Genomic DNA, 13,556 nt, shown 5'->3' with positions numbered 1-13,556 from the left:
ATGATTCGAGAGTAATAAACATTTTAAAAAAGTCTAATCCCACGTCATTTTTTTTTTTACGTGCTGGGAAACCTCAGAGGAAGGGGTGGGGAGGAAAGGGAAAAGGGGAAAAAAGAAACATAAATGCTCTCTGTTGCTGTTGTTGTTGTTTTAACGATACCGATCCATTACGAGAACCACGCCCTTAAAATACCTTTTTTATAAAAAAAAAAACCGGAAATGCTTCCGTGTTTTTCCTTTTAATGCTACCTATCATATCTAAACGATCAACCCCTAAAAAATTTTTTCCTCCCTTTAATAATTTTAACGTAAATATACGTTCCAAAATTTCTGCTGTCTTCTTTTTCTTCTACTTCCACTTTCACATTTCCTCACCCCGAAAAATATATATTTTTTTTTTTTTTTTTACCATCCGATTTTTCTTTTGACCTTTTTTTCCAACGCGTTCTCTTGGGACGTCGTTTTTGTTTTTTTTTTTTTTTTTTTTTTTTTTTGTTTGTTCGTTTTGTCTTTGTTTTTAACTTTCCCTCTCTTTTCCTCTTTCCTTTTTTTTTCAAAGCATCGTATGGAAAATAAAAAGGTCACTTCATGCGCGACATTGTTGTTCGTTCGAAAATTGACGACAACACTCGCGCTACACGCCTCATTCGTTTCTTATCCTTTTCCCAAAAGGTTTTTTTTTTTTTTAAATCATCGTGCGAGTCGGAAAAAAAAAAAAATTAGCAGAAATGCCAACCGTAGAATAACAAAAAAAAAATTCCCTTACCACACACTCACGCACTCACGCACACACACACAAAACTTAAGCGTGAAAAAAAGAGAAAAAAAAACGGATGTGATAATTAGTAATTTTGAATTAAACACTTTTTTTTCGTGGCAATAAATAAAACGATAACGTTTGCAAAACCTTAAGAAAAAAAATTTTTGCAAAAATACGCAATTTAAATAATAATAATAATAATAATAATAATAATAATAATAATAATAATAATAATAATAATAATAATAATAATAATAATAATTTTTTTTTCTTCACTTTATGAAGAATCGGAAATTCTACCTGATTCCTAACCAGATCAAATCGAATAATCGTAATAATAATAATAATTAATCTGACGTCGCTACATCCACGTCGTCGTTGTCTCCGTCACACGACAAAGTCATTATAGAAAAAAAAAAAAAATCGTACCTTTAGAAAAAAAATCGTGTAATTAAATAAAGTCGTTATTTAACAAAGTCCCAAAAAAAAAAAAAAAAAAATTTGATCGAAATATAAAACTATTTTATAGTCAATAAATTTCGAATAAATCGTAAAATAGTAATAATAATAATAATAATAAATTTTCGGAATTAAAATTTATTTTTTTTTCCAGTTCCAGTTTCAGTTCCAGCAAAACAATTTTTCATTGGTTTCCATTCAAAAAAAAAAAAAAAAAAAATTTCGGTTTAGTTTAATTTAATTTCATTTTGATTTCAGTTTCAATTTTCATTACAATAAATTTTACCGCCCCCGCGTCCTCCAGTCTCCTCCCTTCCCTTCCCTACTCTCGCCATCGAATTTTCCAGAACTATTCCACGAAATGTGAAAATTTACAATAATAATAATAATAGTAATTTTCAATTGAATCATTTGAAGAAAATTTTCTTAAAAAATATTAAATCCGAATAAAGTTTTTCTTTTTCTTTTTTGGTTTGATAATAAATCTTATGACTGGAATTAAGAAGAAAAAAAAATATGACGACGACGACGACGACGATGACGTCGACGTCCAAATCGCCAAAACGGCGTCTTTATATAAAAATCGATAATTTTTAAGATGCGAATGTTTTTTTTTTTTTTTTTGCAAAAAAAACAAAATTTTATTACGATGTAAAAAGAAAGAAAAACAAAGTCAAAACGCATTAAATTTTATCTTTTATAAAAAACGACATTTTCCTCCTCTTATTTTCCCTTCGCCCTATTTTTTTTTCCATCTTACAAACGAACAAACAACAACAACAACCACAAATTTTTTTTTTCATCGATTTACATCAGACGAATGAAAAAAACAACAAAAAAAAAAAACATCGTCGAGTTCAGGTACGAGAACGACGACAAAAAAGAACAACAACAACAAACGCAGGTAATGTTGTTTGCCCCTTACGATTGTTTGTTCGTTTGTTACATTTTTTAAACAATCGATTTGTTATCGAAAACGATATCAATGATAATGTGTCACTTTAAATTTTCATTATTCCCCCTCGCCCCTACCCCCACTTCCTATGATTTTTATGAATAAAAAAAGTTACTCAATCTTTTTTTTTTTTTTTTTGTTCTTCAACTGGAACTCGAATCGTCTGCTTCTTAATGATAATAATAATAATAATATATGTTATGATAGTTTGTCCAGATTGTAAATCGAAACCGATTTTATTATTTGTAACGTGAACCCATTCATTTTTTTTATACCGTGAGAGAAAATAAAAAATATTTTGAAACTTTCTGGAAAATTTTTTTTAATACGAAATTCGGATACCAGACGCCATACGAGAAAAAAAACCATATCGAAAACGGACATGCAGTACCGTATTAAGAATTTTTTTTTTTTTTTTAAACTAAATAAATCATTTTTTACTCCTCTTTTTCTAAATTCGAAATCTAAAAAAAAATTATTCAAAAACCAACGAGTGCGTCTCCTCACGTTTACGATAACAAACGAATCCCTCAATTACGTCATTTATTACGTAATAAAATTATATACGATATGAAAAACTCAATTTATTATTACCCGTAATGGTATTTTCCAAATAAGAGGCTAAACATTTAAATTTTCTTTTTTTTTTAATACTTAACTTATCGAAACGTAATTTTCCCCGATTTTTTTTTTTTAAATTAATCGAAATCAATGTAATTATCATCATCATCATTATTATTATTATTATTATTATTATTATTATTATTATTATTACTATTATTATTATCGTTACATCTGCTTTTTTTCGTTAAAAAAAAAAATTTTTTATTTATTAATAACCGATCGTTCGATTATTTATAATTAATCAAATTATTACGTCACGAAATTTTATTATCGCCTTTATAATAACACGACGGATTGAATAAATAAATAAATAAATTATTATTATTATTATCATCATTATTATGATCATTATTATCATTATCGCGACTTTTAATTTTTTTTTTAACGAGATTTTGTTTGCGAAAATCAGCAAAAAAAAAAAAAAAAAAGAAAATTCAAAATGATAAAATTTTTTTTTTTTTTTTTACTGCTGTCGTCGTAATCATCATCATCATCATCATCATCATCATCCGAAAAAAATTATTATTAGGCAATAAATAATAATAATAATTAGTAAATAAATAAAAAACTTACCAACGGTAATAAATAAAACGTTAAAAATAATCGTTGACGATAAATTCGAAATCATTTTTTTTTTGAAAAATTTTCGTAAGTTGAATAAAAAAAATAAATAAATAAAATTTCTTATTTAAACCATTTTAAAATAATAATAATAATAACTAATTAATAAAATTTTATTAATTAATAAATTAATAAATAAATAAAATTTTTTATTTATTAATGTTTAACCTACACCGTTAAACATGTGAATCGTAACTGAGAGTTAAAAACAAAATACGAATTGAAAATGTCAGACATTACCACAGACTCCTTACTTTTTTTTTTTTTTTTTACAACAACAAAAAAAAAAAAAAAAAACGTGTAAGAATATACTGCTCTCGTCTACTAATTCCCCGACGCATCATCATCATCGATTTTATTTAATAAGAAACCACGTTCGATTCAAGCTCGTTTCGCGCCATTTTTTTTTTTTTTTAAATTTTCTGCCAAAAAAATTTTTCATTCTTTCTTTTCAAAAATTATTTTGATTTATTTTTTTTTACTCCAGTTAACTGTGACGAAAACGATGATGATAATGATAATGATGATAATGATAATAACAATAATAATAATAATAATAATATTTTTATCACTCGATTGTTCAGCGTTGGAAAACAAACACACGTGAGTGATTTGTTTCACCTACAGCGCAAGTGTTCTATAAATATCATTCGCGTTCTGAACAAATCTCACAAGCTCCAGCATCCATCCCATCGGTAATTTTTTTTTTTTTTTGGTTCAGAAACATTTTCTCCAGTCAATCGTAAACGAATAATAATAATAATAATAATAATAATAATAATAATAACGCATCGGTTTTTTTTTGGCAACGCTTGCAGTAGAAGTAACATATCATTGCAATAGAATTTCCAGTCGGTAAATTTTTCATGTCGTTTCGAACACGTGATCAGTGCCGTAATTATATTTTCCTACAGAAAAAAAATTTGACACGTGACACCGACACGGCCTTTTACCCAATACGAGAAAATACCAACGTCACGTTTAAATTTTATGATTTTTCATCGGCTCGTCATCGGCCATCGTCATCGTATAAATTTTTGCAACAACGTTCTCATCCAAACGTTCATTCATGCATTTAACTTTCACCGTAAATTTTTTTTTTTATCATAGTAATAATTATTATTATTATTAGTAGTAGTAGAAAGTGTTAAAATGTTTTTTTTTTTTTTACTTTCGTCGTTTTTTTTTTTTTTGACGAAATCATCAGCGACGACGACGACGATAGATATATAGATGGATAGATAAAATCGATTTTTACCGTTGAAAATTTTTTTATTACCGTAATAAAAAAAAAAAAAGGGAAAACCTAAAGATAATGAAAAACTACGATAAGAATCATTTTGTCCTGCTTCATTCTGAACAAAAAAAAATGAAAACCAACTACAACTACTTCCGCTACCTACTACTACTACTACTACTACTTTCCCTTTTCAATCGTTCATTTCAAAGGTAAAATTATATGTAAAAATCCTTAATACGCGCCTTAAAATTTTTTTAAAAATAAAATTCGCCATTTAATTTTACACGTGTAAAAAAAAATTTTATTTTTTTAAATATAAAATATTACCGTTAGTAGCAGTGTAAAATTCATAATAGTAATTATTATTATCATCATCATCATCGCACTCCGGTTAACCTTGTGAAAAATTACCGGAAGCCGTTGGCACAAAATAAAAATAATAATTACGTTAACGTTCTCAGGTTTTAAAACTTTTCTTTTAGTTTTTGTCTGTACCTTAAGGGTTGAAAATTTTATTTACATAATTAATTTGAGTAATTTTTTTATCTTTTAACGAACCTACTAAGGTTTGAAGGTTTCAACCCTTAAAAAAAATTTTCTTAAAAGGGTTTTTATTCCCCCCTCCGTATCCTCTCCCAAAACGAATCCCGTTGTTAATTCTTATTTACGTAAATCGCCCTTTTTTTTAAATTTTATCACGTGATAAGTATTATCATCACCGGATGAATATGAACCCAACCGAATCGGAATATCGAATGAATATACAAAAAAAAAAATTTTCCCGTTCGCGAACGCACGTTCAAAAATTTTTACAAACTCGAAAAAAAAAAATTTTATTCCGTGTGCTTCACAAATTGCCTAAACATCATTTTCACGGCGTTTTGACCCACTCACGACTCACTCAACTGTAATAAATCGGAAAATTTTCGGTTTTTCCCAAACGATTCGATTTAATAAATTATTATTATTATTTTTCACCTTAAAAGGAAGCGGGAAAAATCGTGCGAATGACTTTAAAAAAAAAAAAAAATCACATAATGAACTATATATATAAAAAAAAAGAGAGAGAGAGAGAGAGAAAGTTTTACATCGATTTTGCACTCGGACGATATTTATTACACGTGTATGCATTTTTTTTTCTTTTAATTAAGGTTAAAAATAATTTGGAACCTTAAAAAATTACGTTCGTCGATTTGTAACGTTCGACTAAACCCAAAAAAAAAATCCGTTCGTACCTAAAAAAAATACATACACGTTTTTTTTTTTTTTTTTAAATTGTCATTTGATTAATTATCGATTTCGTAAAAGTGATTTTTCTTAAAAAAAAAAAAAAAAAAAAAAAATATACCGAAACGTAATCGTGGGTGAAATGATTTTCGCTTATTTGAAAACTTGATTACGCGTACCTGATTTCACGGTTTATAGAAAATTACAAAACGACAAAAAAAAACCGACAAAAACTCAAAGAAAATACGAAATTAAATTTTATCGCGCGACACGACGATTTTTCACACCGATTAATAACGGAAAAAAATCATCACGTGATTTGATTTCTCAAAGCGAAATGAATAAAAAACAATATGGCGTCTACTACCCTTAACTTCATTAATTTAAAAGAGAAAAAAAAAAAAAAATTTTTTCCATCGAAATCTTGGGATTTAATTTCAATTTTTTTTTATAAACTCGGACAACAACGTTAACGAGTAAAGAAAAAAAAAAAAGTCGGGGAAGAAGACAAAATTAATAAGTTATCGAACCCGTAAATAAAAAACAGGTGAGAGAGTAAAATAATTCGATATTTTTTTTTTTTTTCATATAAAATATCGAATATCGCCGCGGTTTCCGCGATTCTCGTTAAATGGTTTCTTATTTCTTTTTTTCTTTTCAAATTTCATTGATTGATTCCCCTTCAACCCGTAGAAGGGGGCAAAAAAAAAAAAACGACAGCATCGAAAAAAAAAATTCCTCTATTACATCTCTGAATCAGCTATTTCAAAGGTACGAATTATCGATTTATCGAATCAACGATTCAAAAAAAAAAAAAAAGGCGGGAAAAACTTGATAAGAATTTCATTTGAATGAAAGGATTGAATCGCTAGAATCGAATTCGTGAAAGTAAAATACGTTAGACAACGAGAAAAATGCGATATGTTAAAATCGTAGTAAAACTTTCGAAAAAAATCATTAACAAAAAAAAAAAAAAAATACGTAAAACAAACGAAAATCCGATAAAAGGTTAAAAGGTCATTGGGTAAAAAAAAAAAAAAATTGAAAAAATCGGTCGCCGAAAAGCCAAAAAAAAAAAAAACGAAATTTTTTTTTTTTCGTTAAAGTCTCTCACGCGCGCATGAGAATCTCACAAATAAATAAAATTCTTGAGAAAAATATGACGTCATCAGAGGAAAAAAAATAGCAAAAACTTACAAACTGTAAAATTACTTAATTCGACAATAATAATAATAATTAAACGAGACGGCGACAGATTTAAATTTCTCTTCAACAGCAACAACAACAGCAAACAAAACCAATTTAAAAAAAATTATTTCAAACGACCAAAGGGATTACGACGATTTTTCCGACGAATGATTTTTCCTCATTCGATGACGGGTCAATAGAAAATTCATCACGCAAAGACCGACAATAAAAAAGGAATTTAGAATCACAGAATCCCTAATAATAATAATAATAATAATTACAACGACGAAAGCGACGGTAATTAAATATCAAAACCGTGAATATTTTCTGATTCCACGTCTTTTTTTTTTTTTTTTTTTTTGTTTTTTTAATTTCCCTTCTCCGTATAATTTTATTGTTTACCAAAGTTCGAAACGTTCATCAATGTAATCATTAATACATAAAAATAATAATGATAATAATAAATAACGTATAAATTCGCGTGAGAAAATTTACTTTCACCTTATTTATTAACAAAAAAAAAAAAAAAAAAAAAAATATTATTATTATCATCATCATAATCTTCGTCACAATTATTATTATTATTATCAATGAACGTTTAGAAATGAAAAAAAATTTCTTTTGTTTATTTATTTATATTTAAGTAATTTTTAAATTATTTTATTAAAGTACGACCACGACGAAACCGTTACGTCGTTCGTAACGGTCATCGTGAGAGGAGAACCGCCATTTTTTTTTCTTTTTTTTTATTGATTTAGGTGACATTAATAAAAATTATTGACATTGCCTTGTATCAATTAACCTTTTCTCTTTTTGAATTCTTATTAGAGAGTCAAAAGTCGTCGTTGTCGTCGTCGGTTGATTTTTTTTTTTTAACGTGTCATTAAAATATTTCAAATAATCGAAAATGTTTGCATGTTACAAACAACGACGACGTCATAGATTTTCATCATCGATTTGACGTCATCAATTTTTTATTTTTAAAACAAGATGCGAAAAAAAATTTATCACAAAATGGAAAACTTATTTTTTCAATTATTACGTCATCAATACCAAAATTATAAATTGATAAATGTTATCATCACGTGTGAAAAACAAAATTAAAAAATTAAAAATGGCGGATCGTTACGTATATACTCGTCGTTAAAAAAAAAAAAAAAAAAACTATAATTGCTCTCAACTCTACGCCATTTTTTTTTTTTTAATTTTTAAATTAAGTCGTCGTCGTCGTGGTACGTGCCATTTAGTAAATAATTTAGGAAATAAAATTTTAAAAAAAACGATTTCGGTATCGTTTAAGGAAGTGGCAGTAGATTGTTGTTGTCGGGTAACAACAATGGAGAGCGTTAAAAAAAAAAAATAAAAACAATGAGAAGACATAACGTTTGTTTCAATCAGAGCATTAAAATCCGACTAATGGATAAAAATAAAGAAAACATTTTAAAAAATTTGTAATTCTCTTCCACACACGCACACACACGTTTTCCGACGTGGCACCAGAAATTTAAATCGACAACCGAAAATTTCTAATTGCGTTTTACTTCATTACGTCAGGGAATAATAATGAAATCATCATTTCACTTAACACGTTTACTTTTTTCCCATTTTTTCCCGACTCTACCCCCCCTCCTTTTTTTTTTAAATTTCTTCTGCTTTATCTTTATCATCATCATCATCATTATCATCATCATCATCATTATTATTATTATTATTATTATTTTATCGATAACAAGTATTGAAAAAAAAATAAAAATTAATTTTCCAATACTTATTACGTATACAAAATTTTTAAAAAATTTCCTCCGCCATTTTCTCTACCCTTATTATTATTATTTTTAAATAACGTGGCAGTAGACAATGTAAAAAAAAAATGATTCGATTGTAATCTACGTGAATATATAATTAATTCGACGAATGAAAACAAAAATGAATGAATTAATTAATTAATTAAAAACCGTTTTTTTTAAAAAGTAGAATGATTATTAATTAATTTATGAAAATAATGGAAGAGAGAGAGAGAGAGAGGGGGGGGGAAGAGGGAGAGAGAGAGGGAAAAGGAAATACATTTACTTGTAACTTTCACGTGTTTATAAAAAAAAAATTTTTTTTTTAGTATTTATTCCGTCTATAAGCCAACCGTAACAAACAAATAATTTCAAAGTGTTTTGTTTAAATAGAAATTTTTCATTCTTTTCAACTTTTTTTTTTTTTTTTTTGATAAAAACTCGTTTACCGAAATCCTGCGACATTTTTTTTTTAAAAGAAAGAGAGAAAAACAGCGTGAAAGTCTTTCTCTTTTTTGAAATTTCGAAAAAAAACCCGCGAAACTTTCTTTTTAATTTTGAAAAAAAAAAAAAAATGGACGCACTCAATTTTTTTTTTTTCACTTTAATTTTATCGTCGACATTTTGTCGCGAAATCTTTAAAAACGAATAAAATAATTAATTCTTAGATTTTTAATTTAATTACATAATAATGATAATGATAATAACAATTACGTAAAAACGCTTTCGGGTAAAACGCGCGCGTAATAACCCATTAATAAATAAAAAAAAAGTTTATCGATCGATAACTTGTCATTGACGTGAATCATATTGAAAATATTTCCTTTTTTTTTTTTTTTTGTTTCTAATAACACGACAAACAACAACAACAACCGCAACTAACTAACTCGATATTACAACTTGTGCAATTTCATTTTCCTTTTATTTAAATAAATATATACATAACCCGATTAATAAATAAATAAATAAATTTTTTTTTTAATAAGATAAATTATCCGTTAAGTAAAAACTCACTTTGCCTCACAAGTAGTAATAATAATAATAATAATATATTGATAATTTTTATTAATGTTTTGTAATAAGCGCGTTTAAACGCGTGCGTATGTGTGTGTGTGTGTGTGTGTGTGTGTGTGTTTGTGTCTGTAAAACTAGGCCGATTCGAATAAATGTAATTATTTATTCCATTTTGAAAATAAAATTATTAATTGAGTGTCAGTTGAATGAAATCGAGACTTGTGTGTGTGTGTTTGGATTTGTGGCCGGATTTATTTCTCTCTTTCTCTCTCTCTTTCTTTTCTTTTTTACCCTATCTCTCTCTCTCTCTCTCTCACTTTTTTTTCTCTTTTTCCTCTCTTCATTTTCTTTCTCTCTTTCATTCCAGAATTTTTTCTCCCTTACTTTCTCTTTTTTATATATTTCTTCCTCTTTTCTTCTTTCTTTCCTTATTTTTCTCTCTCTTTCTTTCTCTTTTTTTTCTCTCTCTCTCTCACTTTTTTCTTTTTTTCTCTGTTTTCCTTTATTTCATTCTTTGTTTTTTTTACTTATTTCTCTCTTTTTTCCTTCTTTCTCACTCTTTTTTTCCTTACTTTTCTCTCTCTTAATTTTTCGCTCTCTATTTCTTTCTTTTTTTCCTTTTTCTCTGTCTTTCTTTTATTTTTTTCTCTCTCTTCCCTTCTTTCTCTTTCTCTCTTTCTTTTTTTATTTTTTTCTCTCTATTTCCTCTCTTTCTTTTATTTTTTTCTCTTTTTCTCTCTCTTCCCTTAATTCTCTTTCTTTCTTTTTTGTACTTATTTTTCTTTCTTTTCTATCTCTCCCTCATTTTCTCTTTTTTTATTTCTCTCTCTCTCTCTCTCTCTCTCATTCTCAAAACAAAACGTTTCGCCTACGTTTGCATTACGTACGAAAATATTCAGCAACGGGAAGCTCCCCTCGGAGCAAAAAAAAAAAAAAAAAGAAAAAAACAATTTTGTTAAAGTAAACAAGTCAAGTTCACGGCGGCCGTAAAATCTATTAGAATTTTTCGACGGTTAAAAATTAAAATAAATAAAAGTTAAACAAATAAAAATTATTACTAAACAATAACAAACACGCCGCGTAAATGAAGCACACACACACAAAACAAACAAACAAACGAACAAAAACTATTGGATAATAATAAAAAATAAATGTTTGTTTGTTTTTTTTTTTCCCAACATTAATTTTATTACTCACTTAAAAAACATAAAAAACAATAAAACGGTTTGGTAATTAATAACAATAATAATAATAATAATAATAATAATAATAATAATAATAATAATAATAATAATAATAATGTCAATTACGACGATGTTAATAATAATAATAAAAACGACAACAACGAAATGGAAAAAAAAGAAAAAAAAACTTTTTTTTTTTGTTACGAAACGCGAAAGACAAAAACAAAACAACAGCAGAAAAAAACAAAAATCGTCTGCTTTTTTCTGTTGTTATTTATTAATAAATTTTAATTTATGGCGTCATAAATATTTCCGCAAAAGGGGTATTTAAATAAAATAATTTAAATTTAAATTTAAAAAAAAAAAAATATTTTTTTTTTTTTTTTTCAAATTAAATTTGTCCCATTTTTCCCAGCCCCCCTCCCCGCCCGCTCGGGCAATAAAAAAAAAAACAAACGTGGCAGAAGTAAGTAAAGAAAAAATAATAATAATAATAATAATAATAATAATAATAATAATAATTGAGAAATAAAGTACTCTCTCAAAGATTTTAGTAAATCTTGTTTTTTTTTTTTTTTTTTTTTATTCGTTTTAGAATCAGTCGAAAGTTGGAACGAAAGTGAATGGATGTAGCAGACGATAGATTAGTATTATTATTATTATTATTACTGCGTTCGTTCACGGACGTTTTTTTTTTTTTGTTTATTCGTTTCAGTGATAATACGAGACGCCGACAAAATGAAAATTATTAACGTACGACGATATCGTTAAAGTAAAAAAAATTTTCCATTTTTTTCTCTTATTTTGTGCGGGGAAAACTACAATTTTTGTGACGTCATTTAAAAGTTTTTAAAAAAAAAACAAAAAATCGTTTGTTGTGATTGTACGTGATTGTTTGTGTTACGTTTTTTTTTTTTTTAATATTAAAATCAAATGAAAAAAAAAAATTTTGTGATAAAATAAAAAATTAAAAACAATTTTTTATTTTTGCACCAAAACGAAAGGACGACATTTTTTTATTTTTTTTTTGTACGTAAGTAAAAATTTTTTCTTTTTTCTTTCCTCCTCTCCTTCTCCCCCTCCCGGGAAAAATGCAAAACAGACACAATTCGTACAATTTTCATTCCTATTGTGTAAAATCAACCTGATTTCGTTCTCTCGGTTAACCTAATTTCATTTTAAACAGCAATAAAAAATGTGTCATGTGATTCTTTATAACGAAAACATATTTCTCGTCGTAAATAAAAAAAAATAATAATAATAATAATAATAATAATAATCTCTTGGATTTTCTTTTCCTTAATTTTCACGAACGTGTATAGCGTTCGTTTTTTTTTCTAAATACAGAGAGAGAAAGAGAGAGAGAGAGAGAGAACCACACCTACGTTAAAAAAATTATTCTTTCATTATTAAAACTAATCATCGATATTATTAAAATAATAATAATAATAATAATAATAATAATAATAATAATTTTACTATCGCGAGTGTTTTTATTGTATTTAAATGTCAAACATGTCAATTACGAATCGCTATAATAATAATAATAATAATAATAATAATAATAATAATAATAATAATAATAACAGCAAAACAAAAAAAAATTATCATTATCGAAATTTATCCGGACAAAAAAAAAAAAAAATGTTTTCAATTTTATTATTATTATTATTTTGAGGGGTGATTTTTTCCGATTGAAACACGAGTCTTTAAAATGGGGGGGGGGGCATTAAAATTCACGTGATACTACGCGTTGTAAAGTTTTTTTTCTCCGCTTTTTATTTAATATTCATTCGATTCGTTTAAATTAAATGATAATTATCATCATCATCAACAAATCTTTCAAAGATTCCTTATTCCCCTCTCTCTCTCTATCTCTCTTTCGTGAATTATGATCATTATTTAAAACTAGTTAGTTTTTTTTTTTTTTTTTTGTTGTTTCGGATATGCGAAAAATTTTTACCGTTAAAAAAAAAAAAAAAAAAATTTTAAAAAACGTGCCAAAAACGCACCTTAAAAGAATTAAAACCCAAAGGTAAAATATCCTCGGGTATGTCTAGGGCAAGTCTCATTCTCTCCCTCTCCCTCTCTCTCTCTCTCTCTCTCCTTCTCCCCTCGAAATTAATTAATAGCATTTTAATTCATTCTCTCTCTCTCTCTCTCTTTTTAAACAATAAAATAATGATGATGGGAATGAAACGTGAGAGACACGAATACGGGGCGCGGTGTTTTTTTTTAATAACAAAATGAATAACAGGTGTAATGTTTAAAAAAAAAAAAAAAATTTTCGGACGGAAAGAGAGAGAATGGCTCGATCGATCGATCCATCGATCCATCGATGCCCAACGCGGTCGATAATAAAAATAATAATAATAGTTTCGTCGAATGACCTTAAATATTTGCATCCGCTGCACCCATACCCAAGATTGACTATCATTGTGTTGAAAAACAACAACAACAACAACAACAACAATGGACGTTACCCCCGTTAGTTTTACAA

This window comes from Pediculus humanus, genomic scaffold, assembly GCF_000006295.1.
Source record: "Pediculus humanus corporis 1103172108289 genomic scaffold, whole genome shotgun sequence".
Taxonomy (NCBI): domain Eukaryota; kingdom Metazoa; phylum Arthropoda; class Insecta; order Psocodea; family Pediculidae; genus Pediculus; species Pediculus humanus.
This window is presented reverse-complemented; position numbering follows the sequence as displayed.